General features: G+C 40.2%; 1 protein-coding gene and 1 long non-coding RNA gene across 6 annotated transcripts in view; one reads left to right on the top strand and one right to left on the bottom strand.

Moving 5' to 3' along the window:
- Positions 1-19,409, bottom strand: part of LOC143893878 (neurotrimin) — a 298,243-nt gene that overhangs the window by 157,516 nt on the left and 121,318 nt on the right. The gene's annotated exons all lie outside the window — the stretch shown is intronic.
- The window catches only part of LOC143893883 (uncharacterized), a 220,244-nt gene that overhangs the window by 141,296 nt on the left and 59,539 nt on the right, over positions 1-19,409 (top strand). For both annotated transcript variants that reach the window (XR_013255945.1, XR_013255944.1), the window contains exon 3: positions 6,735-6,887. This is a non-coding gene — a long non-coding RNA (uncharacterized LOC143893883). The remainder of the gene's footprint in view (positions 1-6,734; positions 6,888-19,409) is intronic.

Below are 19,409 nucleotides of genomic sequence, written 5' to 3'. Positions count from 1 at the left end.
GTCAGGTCAGGTTCGCGCTCGCTTTTGCCCGAAATAATTAGTCCAGACAATTTTATATCGCGGATGTTAGTGCGAGACTCAACGGAAATATCGCGGGATATCAGTGCCGACGAGCCGCCTCGTCGCGTCGGTCGTAACGTGATTCCGTGACCTGAGGTTAACTGCATCTGCTGCCGCGAAACAAACTGAATACTAATAACGACGTCTCTCTCGCGCACGCCGCCGTATTACAACATTGAGTGCCAAGTGTGGCCCGATGTCTGCTATATCACGCCGCGTATCTGCAGCATCCACCCTCATAGATCTGATAGGCGAACTAGGCCACATCTCTCACACTTCTCTTACCTTCCCGCCGCGCCGCGCCGTCTCGCACTGACGTACCGCTACGATGCCACCGTTTCTGCAAGGACTCCGCGAGTTAATATGCCACATTTCGCGGAATATCGTTGACAGCGACGAGATATGCGCCACGTGCCGTACGTGATTCGTCTGCCTAATTAGCTCGCGGGTATAAGATCGTCTCGCAGTTTTGCGCGGATAATATGTAACAACTGCCTTAAATCTGCTGACTGTTATTTGTCTGACGAATTCTGCCCGTCGCGCCGCACCGCACCAATGTAAAATCGCGCACCTATGTCCGTTTGCCCTATAGACACCTACATTCTAAGATAAATTTCATAAGAGTGACAATTCACTTACATATCGTATACTTAATATTTACTTACGTAATCTTCATTTTTATGCTCACGTCGGATCAATGTTTCTTCCCAAAAATAAATACCGCTTACACTATTTCCGTATTGAGATCACTTACCTAAAACAGAGAGAAATATTTACAGTTTGTAACATCGTCTATAAAAGTTTTGAGGAGATGGTATATAATTAAACTCAGAATGTATAAGTTCATACGAATAAATATAGAAATCTATATAAAAGTCATTTAAAGAGAAATAACTGCGGTACTTGAGGCATTGAATAATTAATAATAATAATAATAATTAATATACGATATAAATCCGAGAATAATCATATTTCTTCCAATGTACGCAAGAACCCCTCGACAAAAGATAACACCTAAATCGACGAAAAAGCCAATCCATCATTCGAGATGAATACGATCATCCTCCATCTCGTCGTTTTGCCGATCCTCGAATCGACTGCGAGTAATAGACCCCTGGCAGCGAGATTCAAAAGCCAAACGTTGCCGTTCGCGCTCTCTCGTCGGTGCATAAATCCGTTCGCGGCAATTACGGTAAAAGGGCGGTTAATAATAGACCATTGGGGAATTATCAAATATTTAGGAGCTGCATATGGCAATAAGGTGGGGTGGGGCGGGGGAGAGAGGGAGAGGATGGGATCCTCTGACCTCACCCCCCCAGCATTAACCACCCGAGCGTCCAGCCTGCGGGCTTCTAGCATTTAATGACAATGCGGTTTACGTCGGCTAGGCTCGTGAGGTCAGGACAGAACTTTCCCAGGGATATTTGTAGGTTAGTTATGGCTTTTACACGCGAGGTCCTGGCCGGGTCAGGCCGCATTATGCGGTACTCGCAAGGCGCGCGTCGCGCTACTCAATTTAGCCCCGGCTACTCCATGGCAAGGCGGGTGTGGCGGTGGAAGGTGGAAGCTGTCGCCTAGTGGACGGAGTGGACCTGCAGTAACGATACGATGCAGCGTGTCGATCCGAAAATTCTTATAGCGTCTCGATCGAGCATTCAAATAGCCCTTGTAAGTAAATATCAGCTTGAATCGTGCGAATCGGATCTTGGACTAGATTCGAATGCGGGAATTTTGATCCGAAATATTCGGATACTGGAATTTCTCAAATATCGAATTTTCTGTTACATTGTTAGCTGATTCGAGCATGCCTGTCGGTATCTAAATATCGGGTAGCGATATTATCCTACAATGTAATTCCGCTAAAGTTTACGGAAGCTATTAATTTAATTAATAATAAACATATTTATAGCGCGCATAGCGTAATGCGCACGAAACGGGGTTGTATAACGATACACAAAACAGGATAATTAATTAACGACATAAAAGATACTCGGATCTTATTTTTGCGTGTACGGCGCGAATGTGAACGATCGCATTAAAATTACAATAGAAATACAGAGCGCGACCAGAATATTGTAGTTTCGCGTAACAAATGGCAGAAGCAAAGCCTCTTATCCGCGTCGCTACATGGTGTTTTGATTAAAACCGCTTTTAATGAGACCGTCGTTGCGCGCTATCCGCGCGACTATCAAAACGAGCGCGCGCGCGCGCAATATCGGCATTTAACGTCCGCTAAGTGCAGAGTCTTTCATTAATTGCGATCAGGATAAAGGCTCTTGTTTTGCATGCAAACCGACATAGCCGGCGGTCCGACCGCCGCGCGGCGCCCACGCTGTCGCCACTGCGACGGTGGTCGGGGTCGCTTTGCTGTCCGGCCTACGTGACATCATCGAGAACACCTGCACACGAACGGACCATTACACCGACCGACCGATCGCCAGCTCGGTATATATCACGCTTTCGTGGTCTCGAGACGGCCTCGAGACGCAGAATGACCCAGCGCGCGTGCTCTTCCCACCTATCGTCGATATACAGTCGATACAATCAATATACAGAGAATCGATATGCCCGAATATTTACTATGTTTTTAGTCTGGCCGCAGGATTTATCGCGTATCACGTACGGATTTCTATCGAACAATATACGTAATCCGTGGAATTCAATTTACGGTGGGAGAATGAGCGCCGATCGATCGGGGGCGATCGTGTTTGGTGGTAGCGCCAAAAATTGAAGGCCAGTTTACCGACTCGCTCTTCATCCTCGATATATCGGGCTCCAATGCCGATACGCTATATACTCGATATATGGTTGCTATAAGCTGAAACGCTATATATTTCGAGTGTAGTTGCTACAAGCATGAGCTTCATCGAGTTTGCCGGTCTTTGTCGTAAATAATAGGTGTCAAGCAACTTGAAATTGATCGAGTTACGGAAGAGACCCGCGACTTCTAATTGAAGGCGGGCGCGCACGCGCGCGCCCCAGGATCACCCTTGGAAAACCCCGACCGGCTTACGAGAAGTATACTCGTCCACGCACATTTCCCAATTCGTTAATGTTCATTCGTCGTGATTACGCGAGCGCGTCCTGTAATTCCCGGAGCTTCTTCTTCTCCTCGTAATTCCAAGACTCCTTATGGATCTTGAGAAAGGCCGAGCACGTACCTAGTTTCGTCCTGTAATTTGTGACTGGGGGATTGGAGCTCGGCAATACGATAGTGGGGCGGGCTTGCGGGTCAGTAGCATCATTAACGTCGAATAGGATATTCGGGCAGTTTCGCGCACACAGTTTCGCCTTGGTTGAGTTTCATCTGAACGGCTCTCCTCCATGTATAATTAAACTGCGAATCGGTATGAAACGACTAAAAGCTTCCGAAGTACAGCGGCGTCCGCTCGTACATACACCGTACATTGTACGTCCGTGCAAACACACACGCACTAACACACATCTACACCAACACTTAACGCCGTGTTGAGAGCATAGTTGGTGTTGATCACGCAGGAGCGTGAGATGCGCGCGGCCGCAGAAATTCCGGACGTACGTAAGCCGATTTACGTGGTTTGAGGTCCGAGCAACGCGATTAATTTCCAAAATCGTTGAAGGAGACAGCACGAGAGTGCACCGTCAAGGGTTACTTACAAGGGTCGAATCGTTTATAGAAAGTTTTGATTGTCTATTAGCAACGATAAAGAAAATCCATTTTAAAATAACATGATATGAAAAATGTATCCATAACAAGTTTATAGAGATGTCTCTCTCCAAGGAAAAAATTCCATTTATTTACAAAATATTCAACAAAGTATCAATAATTTGTATAATCAACATGTACAAACGTATGGGTACATATATATAAGTAGTTTCTTATTTAAAATGATCGAAAGTTAAAATAACTCTTTTTTAGTATAGATTTTTCTTCTCAGAGTGTCCCATATTAGAAATTCGCTGTCTGTTTTGTATTGTCGAATGAAATATAGCTCTCAAATATGTCGAAGCCGAATAGAATAAACCAGCTCGTCGAATCGACATTGTATCGATTCACGATAATAATGCAGACGTAATTCTGTTCTTGTAATTTTTTTACGCGAGACACGCACTTTATTTTCTCATTTTACATAAATGGACTGTGGTCTCGGCTCGGTTTTATTGCATATAAATGGAGAACTTGACGTTTTTCAAATAGAAAAGGTAAATTGATTTTGACTCATAACGGAAATACGTGCGAATATCGCGATAAATGTAATAATGATATGGGATAACAATTTCCAGATTGGTCGTATCCGCGAGAGAAAGTGCTAGAAAATAATGGAAGCCAATTTCGAATACTTCCGATATTTTCGTAATAGTCATAAGCGAGGAACGCGAACGAATTTCTTCCGAACAACGAGGGAAGACAAATATCATTATATCATAGGATGTCATTATAATACCACCAGGGAACCTTTCAATGGCCATCGTTATCCCTTAATTAATTATCTGTCGTGTTCTTAAATAACGAAAGGTCAAAAAGGTCTGATCTCGCGTGCTCCATTTCCGAGGAAACAGCCGCGTCCGAGTTCGATGCGCAATTAAGATACCCTGGGGGATAAGAGAAATCCCGATTTGTGTACAATCGATACCGGGCAAAATTAGCGAGATAATTTAGATCGGCAATCGAGATTGCGCGCGATCCCAGGTAGGAGCGGATTACACACAGAAGGTGGTACCACCTAAGTCCACAGACGGATTTTAAAGACAAGCCCCGCTGAAACTCACCCTTGACCTCGTCCTCGATTTAGTCCAGAATGTATTCGCGTGTCTCTTGCCAACGGCAACTTAAAACTCGCTCGATTCTTGCTGCGATTACTAACGTTCGATAACAGTTGACGGACAGCCGGAATTTTGCTCGACGCCGACGGCGCGAATCGATACAACTGGCTCTCGGAGTTACTATTCTGTCCGTCTGGAACGCTAACTTTTTTGTCGGTTCCGTAAATCTTGAGGTTACTACGCCCCCGAAGACAAATAGTTCCAAATTTTTAGCCGACGACCAAGAAACTCAACTGGTCAGTGAGCACGAGAAGAAGGACGATATTCTTGTCGAATAAACCTGATTGTGACTTAAGGACGAAAGTATCGTTGGAAGTACATGGCATCATCTCGTTATTCATTGCTGAGTGAAAGAGCAATGTAAATGTTTTTCTATCCGAAAGATAACTGTCGTCTGCAAAGAAACTATTCTTGCAACCGTTAAGTTGGTGAAAGATGCGCTAATAGCTCAAATACGCCTCATAAAAAGATTGTGTAAAATAGTTAAAAAATATAGAACGCGTCGCTATATTATTTATAATATATAAACTGCATCACACAGAATTTAAAGAAATTTAAGTGCAAATTACATCAAATGTGAGAAATTCCCATTATTATTTGCACACACGATTGTCGACGTTTTGCTATGAACAATGGAAATATACAACGAATCCGTCCGAGCACAGTCGATGAATAGAATGACAACAGGCGTAACGACACTTTCACGAACTATTAAATCCGAGTAATTGCCTGACGCTTTGCGTGATGGATATTTGCATTTCCGCAAACGAGTATATGAAAGAGATAGAGAGAGAGAGAGAGAGACAGCATTGAAATGCAAAAAATCGTATGTTGTTTTGGAAATGCCTGATGGATGAACGCGTTGTGTCGCGTTAAAGCAAGAAGATTGGGTATATCCGTTCAGTTAAGTTCAGTTGTTCAGTTGTTCAGTTCAATTTACTTTAGTCATATATACTACATATAAAAGCTCTATACATATAATGAAGCCAAATGAGTTGTGCTCCGAGACAAAAATTTTACAGTCGTATATAAAAATAAAAGCTCATAACTATACTATATACTATTAACTATGGTATACGCATTTAGCAACATGATATCCATTGATTTATTTTTATTTTATCAAATTTTATTTTTGAAGAATAAATTATTTTATACATAAAATTCAAGATTTTTAATTATAATTTTATTATAATTTAAAGTAAGATATCATGTTCTATTTTATGCAGCCATATTCCCCTTTCTTCCTGCGATAATGTACAAACACAGAAGATTCAACAACTGCAAGGTCTGCACACCGTTTTCCGCGGCGGCGATTCCGTGACGTGGAAAAAGCAAACCATTCTCCGTGGTGGAAGAGTAAAGACGGTAGACTAACAGACAGGAAAGAAGAAAGTGCCCGGGAAACCACGTGAAAACTCTACCTTTCCTGTACTTTTCTCCGAAGATTTTTTTAAGACGCTCCTCCACGTCCGTCCGGAGTTTTCACACTCATCGTGCTTCTCGCTCTTCGACCGCTTAAATAAGAAATACAATACGGAGCTTTTAACGCGGTACACGTTGCTGAAGAAACTCGTTTTATTTCTTTAATCCACCTTACGAATCGAGAATCTCGTCTTCAATTTCCTTTTGCATCCTCTGCAACATGGATGCATAGCATAGTAAATATGTGTTAACGCTTGTGTATTCAGCTTGCGTTCTCCATGTAATCAAACATGGAACAAATATGTATATTAATTACACGAAAACTTATATATCGATCAAAACGGCCAGTGTCATTTGATTAGATAGTCGAATGTTTTACTTTGAAGAATATATATTTTTTATGGAGTAAATATTTTTTTTTTCATTGATACAACGTCGCATTTTTTCAGCGATCCTCTCTAAGGATGTTACGCCGAATTTGACTGAACGATTCGAGGGCAAACCCATACGATACATGCGCAGGATCAAACGGCCCAAACTACCCTGATGTGGAAGTACCAAAGTGTTTTATTACTCACCAGTACAGCCGGTCCATAAAAAAGGTTTGTTTGAAAATATGCCCCCACATTCGGCAACGCGTTGTAACTTCCACTATGGGTGGCACTTTTTGAATGCATATATGTAGAGCGGAATACGGACCGTATCGAGTGCCCGTCTATACCCATAAAATCTCATGCCAGCCGGGGCCTGTTATTTTGCCGTCCGAACGATCGAGTCCTCCCCGAATAGCGAAGTGCTTTATCTCCCACTTCCCGATATGTTGCGTTAAAAAGAACACCCCGCCTCCTCGTGCAATTTTTTAATAACAAAACTCGCAATATTTATATGTTTAAATATTTTTTCACAATGTGTGTGTGTGACCACTATCAGTGATTTTGGAAAAATCTGTCTCTTTTTTCAGGCTTTTCATTACGCAATGAGATAATATGTGAGATAGAAAAGCATAGCCGTTTCTTTCTTCGACTATAAGACCAAACACGTGAGGTAGTTTATTTCTTTTTCACACATATTTTTTAAGAGACGAATAATAAATCGAAAAAGGAGATTGAAAGAAAGTAGCAGACAATGGTAAATAAAAAATACAATGAGCGTAAGGACGGAGAATATATATACCTGAAAGAGGATCAAATGTAACAATATGATATGTATGCTTAGAATATAAATGAAATAACTGAAACGTGGCACAATACAAAAATGACTTTTTCCTTCATTCATATATATTCAATCGGATTTCACTCTTATATAATTTATCTTATATTTGTATCTGAAGTTAATATTACATACAGTGATATTAGAGAAATTATAATAGCTACCGCAGATTAATAGATATGTGGCATTTATTAGCAATTCTATAAATGTAAATAATATCGTTATTATACGTGCAATAACCATCTTTGGTTATTCTCTGTGAAACGGTAATTTACAATATATATGAATAGTACAATATATATGAGTTAATTAATTATTCCATAAATTAATAACTCTACAAAATAATTAATATTTTGCTATATAATATCTACCGCATTTATTCGTAATATGATTCCTTTTTTTTGTATTTCCATAAAAAAGCTTATGAAAAATTGAAGCAATAGAATAACACAGCCGTCCTATCTAAAAATAAATCGAAATCAGTTTTAAAAACTGTCCTACAAACGAGCGGATAATGACAAATGCACTTGTGAAACGCATAGCGCGATCGAATTTGCAACGCTGATAGTCGTCGAATGCAATAACAAAAACTCGATCGTGCAATAGCGAAGCAATTTAGCGAGCGCGATATTTCCGTATTAATTCTAGGGATATTAATCAACAAATTCCATTAAAGCCGTGCGAGATAACTCCTGTCAAATCGTGTAATGTCGGATGGGACATTCGTAGATTACTATTAATATAACGCAACGCAAAATGGAGGGGTGTATTTTAATCCTTTTAATCAGGCAGCGTGATGCAATGGCTTAATTACACCCGAGCGTTATCGCGTACGAATGAGCTGGAAACCCCTTTATGAGATCGCGCACTCTTTTATTACGCTTTTACGGTGAAATGAATTTAGCGACTGCGATATCGCATGCGCGATGCGCAAACGCGACTCGGATTTTATACGAAGCAGCGAAAAAAATCTTATTAATGTTAGCCGCGCTAAATGCTTCATCGACACGCGTCGTTTTATCGCGATTGCATTAAACACAGAAGTAAGGTAAGGTGTAAGGTAACCGATGAAATTATCTGTATGACTGCATTTATCTTAACACACGCGTCGGGGTCGTGATGCACAATTATAGTCACGCTGGCTCATATGCATCGTACATATGCATCCCGTAGAAAAATTGAAATATAATGCCAAGTCTTCGCTAGTACACTGGTAATTAATTTCACGGTAGTCTGCATTTCGTACTATCGGGCAGGCATACGGTAAATGACCATGAGCAGTGCTCAGGTGACAGCGTGGTATTTAAATGACATTTAATAGGTTACGCCCGCTCTCTATTTCATGCCACGGGCCAATCTTGAACGTCATTGTAACGACATCAAGCCGAAACGGATAAAGTACAATTTCGACACGCGTTTCGATACGACGCGCGCGTTATAAGTTCTCGGATTATTTTCCGGTATATTTATCGCGATGCCAGAAAGTATGAAATTCTTACATATGCGAATTCTAAAATCAAACATATCTCTAATTCGAGAAATAGAAGATTAAATTCACCCGAGACGGTGCGCGAGTGAGAAATATTTATGATCACGCCGATAGCGTGAACAACGTTGCAAAATAATTTCGGTACAAATCGCTGTCGCGGCGATTTGTTAAATGGATCGCAAAAAGCTTAGTTTACCGAAAGCTGATGACGGAGAATGATGAGAACGTGACTAGAATTCAATTAAATCAAATGGACCAGGGATGGAGGAGCCGAATTGTCCCCTCCCCCCGTCCGACTGACGATTATACAACAGTTATCCCTTTTCATGCTTCGCACAACGAGCCCTTTCAAGCTGGACTGCCATAGGCGTACGTTGCTCGATGACCTAAAGTTTTAATGCCCGAATCAGTGAGCGCGCAGGATTTAATAGATGGCCAAAGCCACCCCCGCAGCCATTGCACTTTACGGTAAAGCTAGGGCCTTTGAAATGTCGCGCGTGCCATGCATCGAACGTTATTCGCAATTTATCGTTCCGCTCGGAACAAAGAGATCGCTCATCTCTCGTCAGAATTTTCTTGTATATTTTTATATTATTAACTTATGCACTGCATTATAGGAGTGAGCATTTTGCCTTGCGCAATTAATTTGCCAAATGTGAAAAATGCGCAAAATATGGAAACGTTCGCGTTGGTCGAATAAAGTAAAACGTAGCTGATGAAGAATTTGAAGATAACTGACAACTTATTTTTTTAGGAAAAATGCAAATAAACTAAATAAAAATTTTATTTTCAGAAAATTGAACAATCAACTAATTGCGTAAAATTGCGTCATAACAGCAATGTTATTAAACGAGGATTGAAATCAAAACGTGCATAAACATTCTCTCGAACAAATAGTACAATCCATAGTTTACAAAATATATTCGATGTATATATTTTTGAGAAAAATATTCGTTAAATCAACAAATACATTTGACAGATTTTGAAGACTTCCACTCTTTACGAGAAAGGTAATCTGTTTAACTAGAAATTTTATTTATCTGTAACAAGAATTGCTCTCATCAGCTTGAACGTAACAAGAAAATAAAGCAACATCTAGCAAAGCGAACCTAAGTTACTTCAATTTCGTGAAAAACGCACGAGAGACAATAGTCACTCAGTAAAATCTTCACCGAAGCATGCGATCGATACTAAGCCGCTGGTCGCAATACAAGCGCAACGATCGGGAATCGTTCGTTGACGAATTCCGTGTCTCGAAGGAGTTGGAAGCGCGCTGTCGATTCGCATGTCGGATTACCAGCCGCGTCGCGCAATTTTCAACAACATAATGCCAATATACATTTGCATCCTATAATAGGCCACGGCTTTGCCGCCGCAGCACCGCGGTTTCGCGTGCCCCGGGGCCGTCGCGTCGCCCGTTGCAGCTATATTATGCACACATGACACACGGACGCGATGGCGAGAGCACTATTCCCGCGCGAACGAATGATACGTGCGTAATCGGGCTGCGGCAAGTGCGGAGGCTATTTCATCTCTCTGTTTATATCGTCCGTCGCATGCGTGCGAAAACGAAATAATTCGGCAGTCTGCTTTATTAGATCTGCATGGTTTCGATTTCCCGTCGTCGTGAAAATATTCTCATTTCATCCTTCGAGTAAGAAATGATTATGAGCTTTATTCAATCTCTTTAGTGAAAAATCTATGCCTAATAAAATCGATAGTAAAGTCGGTAGTAAAAATTTATGTCGGTAACATATTTGTACACTTTTTTAACTGCAATGTATCCGCGTTTCGTTGTTTCGTATCTCACGTGGAAAAAATTGGTGCATTCGAGTCGTTAATGGACCATGTTCCTATCGATTCTCTTCTTTTGTTGAGTTGCACATCCAGTTTGAAAAGTTACCAATAAAAGGCATAGCGAGGAACGAGAATTCGTCCGATCTCTATGCCGCAGTTTGTATGTAAATGCATGCGTTACAGCTTACAGCGCGAATGCACGTTTTATATCCCCGACGGCGGTTCAGCTTGTACACGCGATTTTAAAATGCACGACACTCGTCGCATGCGATGATATTAAATATTTACGGCAACAATTAGTTATAGTACAATTTATCTTTATCTCAGCATTGTAATATCAACGCCGCGATACAAATTCACAATCAGACCCGACGTCGCTAATGACACGACGCGTTTTTTCGGCCTTTTCATTCTCGGGTACTCGTGAAATTCTCTCGGTAAATGAACATATACTTCAAGAGAGAGAGAGAGAAAGAGAGTAAGAGACAATTTGTGTCTATGGGGCCTCATTTCGCGGACGCGTGCTGTGTATACAATTTTCGCTGGAGTGTGCGCGCGCGCGCGCGCGTAAATTCATGGAAAAACAATTAGAACTGTTGGCGTGAGCTTTATCACGCCGGAGGATTTACTGCCACTGATCGGAAAGATAGAGACAGCAACATCGGAAAATCAGCCCGACCCTTCGATTTTCTCGAATCACACGCGCCCAACAAACTTCGATAGGATGACGGAATCTACCAACACCGCGTGCCAGCGAGAAAAACAGAAAGAATGTTATATACGGAGTTTCTCGTAAGATTCTACGGGATTAAGCTTCAAGATGTCATGGCAAACAGCTATTGAATATTTATCAACAATTTTAATATTAAATATCTATTTAAATTTTGCCGTTTTGTCATGTTATATGTTACTCGCAAAGCCATTGCGGAAATATTCATTTCTGAAATTTGTTGAGAAACGCTCGCTAAATATCATCTATCAGCGATTTGTAGCAAATATATAAAGTCTTTCGAGTGTACGAGATCAGGCAACTCGAAGGATGCAAAAATCAAGGAGGGCGAAAGAGTTGAAAGAAAACGGGTGAATTGTGAGAGGTTTCGTTCAACTACTTAAAAACAAAAGATAATACGTGTTCACACCATGGCAACTCGCGTATGCACGCTAGCTTGTGTAATATCAGCATATAAGGGATTTTGAATTCACGTCACATTACGATGCGTATACTGGTTACATGCAGAAACGCATTAGCATGCTGTATATCGACAAATCGCGCATGCAGGCGATACATACTAATCTACAGTTCCTCATTAGTCGGAAAGCCATCTTAGCAACGTAATCATTCGATCTGATTCAGTCCCCCTTAACGTGACCGTTTAAGCGATAAGCAGTAATTAACTAATTTCTGCGCTTTCAAATGCGTTAATCTCAGAATAGATCCTCATGAATCTCTTTTAGCAATATTCTAATAACATAGTGGGGAAAAATCAAAATAGAAACATATTAAAAATAAAATATTGCACTTTTCTCTCAAAGCGTTTCGCTCACTTTTTTAACAGCTGAAAGACGTACGCTTTTGAAGATAAAAGAGAATTGAGATTTCCCTTTTAAAGAACAATCCAATTTAATCTAGTAATCCAGGAAGAGAGAGAGAGAGGGGGGGAGCTAGAAAGAGAAAGCAGAGAAAGATTAAGCAATAAAGTCTTGCCGAGATTCGGATGCCGAAAAATAGCATTTCTGTCGGCCGTTAAAAGATGCGCGTGCCCTGATCGATACGTTACTTTCATGGGATATCCAATCTCGTACGTGCAAATCGTATCAAACATGTTGGACTTCTCTAAAGAAAGCGATCCTTCTAAACTGCAACGGTGCTGGCAACAGAAACTCGATCTTTCTACATGCATCGAGTACATGCTCCGAGTATATACTCGTGTAGTTTCATAGGGGAGATGCGCGCTCACGTGACCATCGAGGAATATGATACCACGTATACAGGATGCCCTGGAGAAAATACTCGACAGGATAATACTTCAAGAAATTATTCAATTTTATCTGATATGGCAAGCGAGGATTTTTTATTAGAATTCAATTACGAAACCATTCGATTATATGAAATTAAAGAACCGTAGTACGGCTTGTATTAATATTATTCATTTAAATAAACAAATGTTCTTGAATCATTCTTTGATAGATACCATCAATCCGTTTTACTATTTAATTTGATAACTATATCCTTGTTAATAATTGCAAGTATCAATTTTTGAATAAGCTCCACAGAAATTTGTGCAGAGAATTTATTAAACAAAAAAATATAATTAAAATATTGTTTCTCTTATGTGTGTATATATAAACCATTATACTTTTTTGTAACTTTAAGATAGATACATTTTTATTTTCTTGTTATGTATCTTGTTTATTTTTCGAAAATTAAAACGTTAAAAACTTGGTGCTTATAATTTGTTCTAGAGCTAGAGAGAATCGTACAATTAATTACAACAAACAAAGCGTACCGCTAAAATTTAATTCTTAAATTCTATTTTGTAAATATTGATAAATTTAGACGCATGCTATGTCCGTATATGTATCGCACATCGCAATTCATACAACACGAACAATATGCGAGTATATGTTGTTCGTGATAAAGTGCCAGGCCATAGTCACAGTATACGAAGCATTTTCGGAGAATCCAATTTTCCAAGATTCTCAGCACCTTAACCCGGTATTATCTCTTAAGCGCGATTGCTCCATAATCGCCTTGGCTAGGCCAGGACACGAACGCTTAGTAAACACACCTATTTCACAACCGTAAATCGCCGACGTAAACGGCGATGAGGCATGCTAGATCCCAGTGAAACATCGAGGATATTCTTCCCATGTAATCACATATCTGTGGTTTTTACGCGGGAGGTAATAGCGCGGTTGCTCGAAAATATATTACGTAAAATTGAATCGATCAAATTTACGAATCATTATTGGAAATAACACGCTTAAACGGATCGAGATGATGATGCGTAGCATTATGCGAGTGGCCCGATGAAAATTGATAAGAGAGAAAGAGAGAGAGAGAGAGAGAGAGAGAGCTCGCGGCTGTATGTATATATAATATTTCAATAAATATACATAAATAACATTAATCACGTCGCACGCTCGTGTAATGAGAAATATTACGTAAATGTACGCGAAGCGCATCGTATTTATGAAAATTTGTATTACAATATTATGGCGAGGTCGCGCGCAATTTTAATCATCTCCCGATATACTTTATAAAAACACGAGATATTTCACGTAAAAACTGAGACATCCGTGCACGCAGATAAGAACATAGTCGGAGGCTCCCGATTTACGCTAAAACCGCCAGTCATAATCAGGGGGTTGGTTGCTAAGTTATTACATTGTTTGCTCAAAAGCTCCAATATCTACCTACCCTTCGCTGTTATCTTTTTTGCTCGTCTTTCATTTTAGGCAAATTCGCTTAACGATATAAAGCGAAATATTAATCTCTCCTTAAATCTCTGATATATAAGTCATACTTTATAAAAAGCTTTTCCAAAAAGTTATTTTAAACTTTTAATAATACCCGATCTAAAGATCTTATTAATTACCGTCGATATTCCTCCCAATTCGTGATAAATGAAAAGGAGTAAAAAAGTTATATTAAATATTGAATATATTATATATATATTTTTCAAAACCTCGATGGATGGATTCAATATAACATATCATTATATTACATTCTTTTCTGTACTTGCATAGTTGTCTATAAAAAATGTTATTTTAATAAAACATTTCCGTCGAACCACATGCAGCACATGAAGAATGTATTACCTCCGTCGTGAACTTAATCGAAACTTCAATACTGAATCCATGAACAATAGTGTCATCTAACTTCATCTATAATCTACAATGAAGTTTAAGGCTATTCCCAAACCCGTTTGCAATTCCAAATTGTAGGACGCGCCATCGGGCTGTCGAAGCAAACGATCGAACTGTAATAATTGTTTGGAGATGCAACGACCTGCCGTCTCTCCACAATGTGATTTCTGCCCAGTGCTCTGAATGTCAACGTGAAGAAATTCAAGCAAGCGCGGGTAAACGGCGGGAGTAACTATGACTCTCTTAAGGTAGCCAAATGCCTCGTCATCTAATTAGTGACGCGCATGAATGGATTAACGAGATTCCCACTGTCCCTATCTACTATCTAAAAGCGAATCCCCAAGCCGAGGATGTCCACAAGCGATGACCGTACAAGGGAATTTGTGATTTCGGTTCAACGACCATTCGTCGAACATAATCTTTATTGTTCCGAATGCTGTCAATGCGAGTCTCCAGCGAATCCCCCACCGAATATTACGGGTCATTCTATGCAAACTCAATTATATGTAAATATTTCGTTGCATTGACGACATGCACACACACATATGTATTTATATATATAGATATAAATTTCATTGCAACGAAACAACGTTTGCTCGTTTCTGATCTCTCGATGGAAATTTCTGCCGCAAAATCCTCGGAATCCGATTGAGGATGTATCGATTGATGCTGAATCGGAACATTCTAATTTCACGTGAGCGTAAAAATTTCGGTCGCAAACCCGCGGGAGACGCGTGTCCTACAAATGTATGCCAGGAACAATCTTCTTTTACTTTCGACTTTAATGACGATGCGCGCGGACGTTGCTAACGTTTTTCACTTTGGGGAAAGGTGTTCCAGTTTCTCTCTTCCTCTCTTCACTCTCTTCAATATCTCTTCACTCTCTCATTGCGAGTAAGCTTTTTTGTCGGTTCTTTTCGTGCCACTGAAAAACCGCGACAAACGCGGTCAGCAAGAATGGCCGCCGAAAAGAGCACTTTTTTGTGTTTGCTTTCGGTCTGGTTAGCCTTCTCTAAGATTAATTATGTTTAAGTTTAATTCTCTTATTTCACAGTATTTTATACAATTTTTTATCCTAAGTAGCAATTAAATAGATATTTTAAACAGATTATATGATAAATATCCATATCACATCCATCTACTTATTGTTAGTTTTAGCAAAGTATACATCTTTTCAATACTTAACATGCATTAAACTACAAATATAATTTCTACGGAGGTAAAATGTATCTGAAATTAAACGAAAAAGATAAAATGTTATCCATTCATATATATCCTTTGATTTCAAAGAACTTTTATCTTCATACATGAAACTTTCGGAAAGTCTTGGTTGGATAACGTGCGCGAGCGCGCGTGCAAATCGCCGAGGCGATTAATGGACGATGCGAAAAATATCGCGAGCTTTTAAGAGCGCATAATCTTTGGGGCTAAACTATTACGCGTGCGATCTCTCCGGTACGTAGCAAAGCCGAAGTATAATCTTTTTTCGAGCGAGCGTGATATCGTAAACGCCCGGCATATAAAGCATATCGCCCGGCTGGGTTACATAATGCGCGAACGTAAATAGAGGCATAATTCAAAATTGCATAAGACGGCAAGTTACGGCCCTATAACTCCTATACAGTCGCAAGTGATTGCATCCCGCCGATACGCGTTCGTCCTGATAAATATCTGAAAGTTGTACCGTAAGTTCGTTTCTGACGTCGTTTCTCCTTTATTATGTGGCTTCTATCGCGATCCGCGCGCTCCGCATCCCGATGCCGCACTTCGGCATCGATTTTTCGCGCGCGACTTTCGGCGGTCCTTTCAGAGATCGTGCCATGCCACGTCGTGTCGTGTCGTGTCGTGCCGTGTCGTGACTAAAAATGTACCGAATTAATATCACCCGTCAATCTCCATAACCCCGGGACATGCCTCGGTACATCGGAAATAGTGCGTCCTCTTTCAAAAGCTTCCGGAACACTGACAATATTCACGGCTGCACAAATTCACAATGGCAGCATCATTTTTGTAGTTCGACGACACTACGCAACATATACTTCGGTGAAAGCTTTCGCGACAATGGCAAAATCTATACGTGTCACAATTCGCAACGTCACTCTACGTTTTGGCAATCAATCCTATGCTCTATAATTTACTCGATTGTCGCGCGCAATATCTTTTCCTGTGAGTAATTATAGTCAATCTGTAAAGGTACGTTAACGCGAGTGAAAACTCTCGAAATACAATAAAGTTGGACATTTATACTTTTGGACTTGTTATTTAACCGTTTTATTATTAACATTTTAATTGTAAAAAAATAGATTTTTAATTGGCCGATCTTTAAATCTATCTTAAATATTTCTCGTTATGTACATTTTGCGTATCATGATGTGAATAAAACAACGCCCTAATATTTCTATCTTCCTATTAGGTTTTCCACTTGATCGTGAAACAGACAATGCCCAGATGTGGGACCGCTTGAATCGAACATGACGAAAGATTTGCCGATACGTTCCTTTTCGTTTACACTACGAAAGGATGCACTCTCGGCGGATACTGCAAGAAATAACACGCCTTCGGAAGAATCAAGAAGACTCATCGTGTCAACAGTACGATCGCAGGTCACCGACGCGCGACGTATTGTTCGTTTCGAAGAGAAAACGTGTTAACGAGTTAACGTCTATTCCCCGTGGTATACCTGGAAAATAAACTAGGCCGCGCTATCCACCTGCTTGTCAAAACTTTCGTTGGTGAGTTTTGCTGGATGGTAGTGTACACGTAGTGTACGCTGCGCAACCTGTCGAAGCGGGCACGGCTGCATTTGCGAATATGCATGGCCCGAATAATCGTGGGGGGTGTGGTAGATAACAGCGAAAGGGCGCGTCGTTCGTGAAACGTGCGCGCCAATTAAGCTCTTCGAGTCTTCGCTAGAAATTATGTAGAGTGTCCCACAAAATCCTTATAGTAGTAAAACTTTATTCTCTAACGAACCCTGCGAGGCAATTTTCTCTCAGGAAAAATTTGATCGGATGTCGTATTTTCTTCTTTTTTTTCACACAGCTTTTCAATGTTCAAATTTAAATATTTTCGTAAGAAGAACTTGGTAATCCGCACTAATTAAGGCTGTGTTAAAATTCATTTGAGATTAAATGGAGAGCAATATTTTGCTTTTCATTTGCAGTCCTGGGGCAACCCTCAATTCGTGAAATTTCGTAGATTTCAAATCGCTTACATCGCGGGAATTAAACTTTAACTTAATTAACGGATTTGCAAATAAAAAAGGAAGAGGAAATGATGTGGGAAACGCAGAACGTTTTGCATGTTATGACGCAAATGAATTGGGGAGAATTGGGTTGTTATCTGTGGTAGTTTTGACGGAGCAATCGTGCCGTTGTTATATTGTGGTGCTGATGCTCAAAATACTCGATGAAATTAACCACGCTGACCATGTTAAACAAAACTGGCTGTACACAAAGCAACCTCGTGCAACAAACGGAACATCATTTAACGATAAAGACGAAATTATTGTGGGCTCGTGTCCCGGCATCAAAATTACGCTCGCGGTCGGCCATCGATGTTTCGATCAAAGGATATATTTGATAAATAAACATAAAACTCGTGTGTATTTAAAAAAGAATGATGGCTGAGAATCTACTTGACGCACGATGACGAAATAATTTGTGGAGAATACGCTGTCGTCGACGCGAATAAACAACCGGGGGGATGACTGCAAAATATCACGGTGACGGCTGCTGGAAATTCGATGACTCGTCTCGGTTTTCATTCTTTCGCGTACACGCGAATAAATCAGGCACGGTAAACAGCCAAGATTCAATTAAAAGATAAAGCGTATGAGCTGCCGTTAGGTACATAACGCGCCTCGCTCGTGTTTCAATCGATACAGATACACAAAGTTGCAGCATCACGCGCGTTAAATTCTTATCGCGTGCGCGAAATTGTCGAGAGAGTCGGAAAAAAGTCAAAGATAATTATCGAACGGTTGCGCACGCGATTTCGATCTGACGCGATACGATACGTGACGATGACAGATCGCATTTTCTGCTGAATAACTGCTGCTTATCGATCGCACCATCACCTTGGACCATAAGATAAGACGACAAATACTTTCGCGGCTAGAAAATTACAGTGATAAGTCTATATGGCAACGGCAGCTTTGTTAAGACTCAAGTGTTTTCGCACTTATCTTCAACTTTCCTCTGTCCTTTCTTGAGCTTTATCGAAAGAAAACACTGCTGAAGCACCCGCGCGCGCTTAGAAAGGTAAGGAAAAAAAAATAATTAAGTTTCACGAACTGACATATAGTATACGTAATTATGCTTTTTCAGAATTATTTTCTGGTCGACGAACTACACGGTGGCCTTCCCCGGGAGATTATCTATCCCTCAACGCCGACTTTATGCATTTTCATGAAAATGTCGAGTCGTATGCATATTGTGTAACATATCTCATTGTAACATCATATCGTCTATTTTCACGTCTATTTGTCTTAATGATATATTGGTTCTTTTATACTAAACCATATTGTTCGCTTTTGTTTTCCGCATTTCGCGGAAATCATTACCTTCTGCATTAACGGATAATCTTTCCAATACTTTGATTGATGCAATTTATTTAATTACATAGCGTATGGACAAACATTGCGATAAAAATATTGTTAATTCAGTATGTCGAGTATGTAATCGACTTTGCTGTGTAATTACGCATGTCACTAATAAACAATTTGACATTTCTGTTGTGTGCAAAGGAAATAAATATA

The sequence above is a fragment of the Temnothorax americanus genome, unplaced genomic scaffold, assembly GCF_048541705.1.
Source record: "Temnothorax americanus isolate GAGA-0224 unplaced genomic scaffold, ASM4854170v1 Scaffold13, whole genome shotgun sequence".
Taxonomy (NCBI): domain Eukaryota; kingdom Metazoa; phylum Arthropoda; class Insecta; order Hymenoptera; family Formicidae; genus Temnothorax; species Temnothorax americanus.
This window is presented reverse-complemented; position numbering and strand designations above follow the sequence as displayed.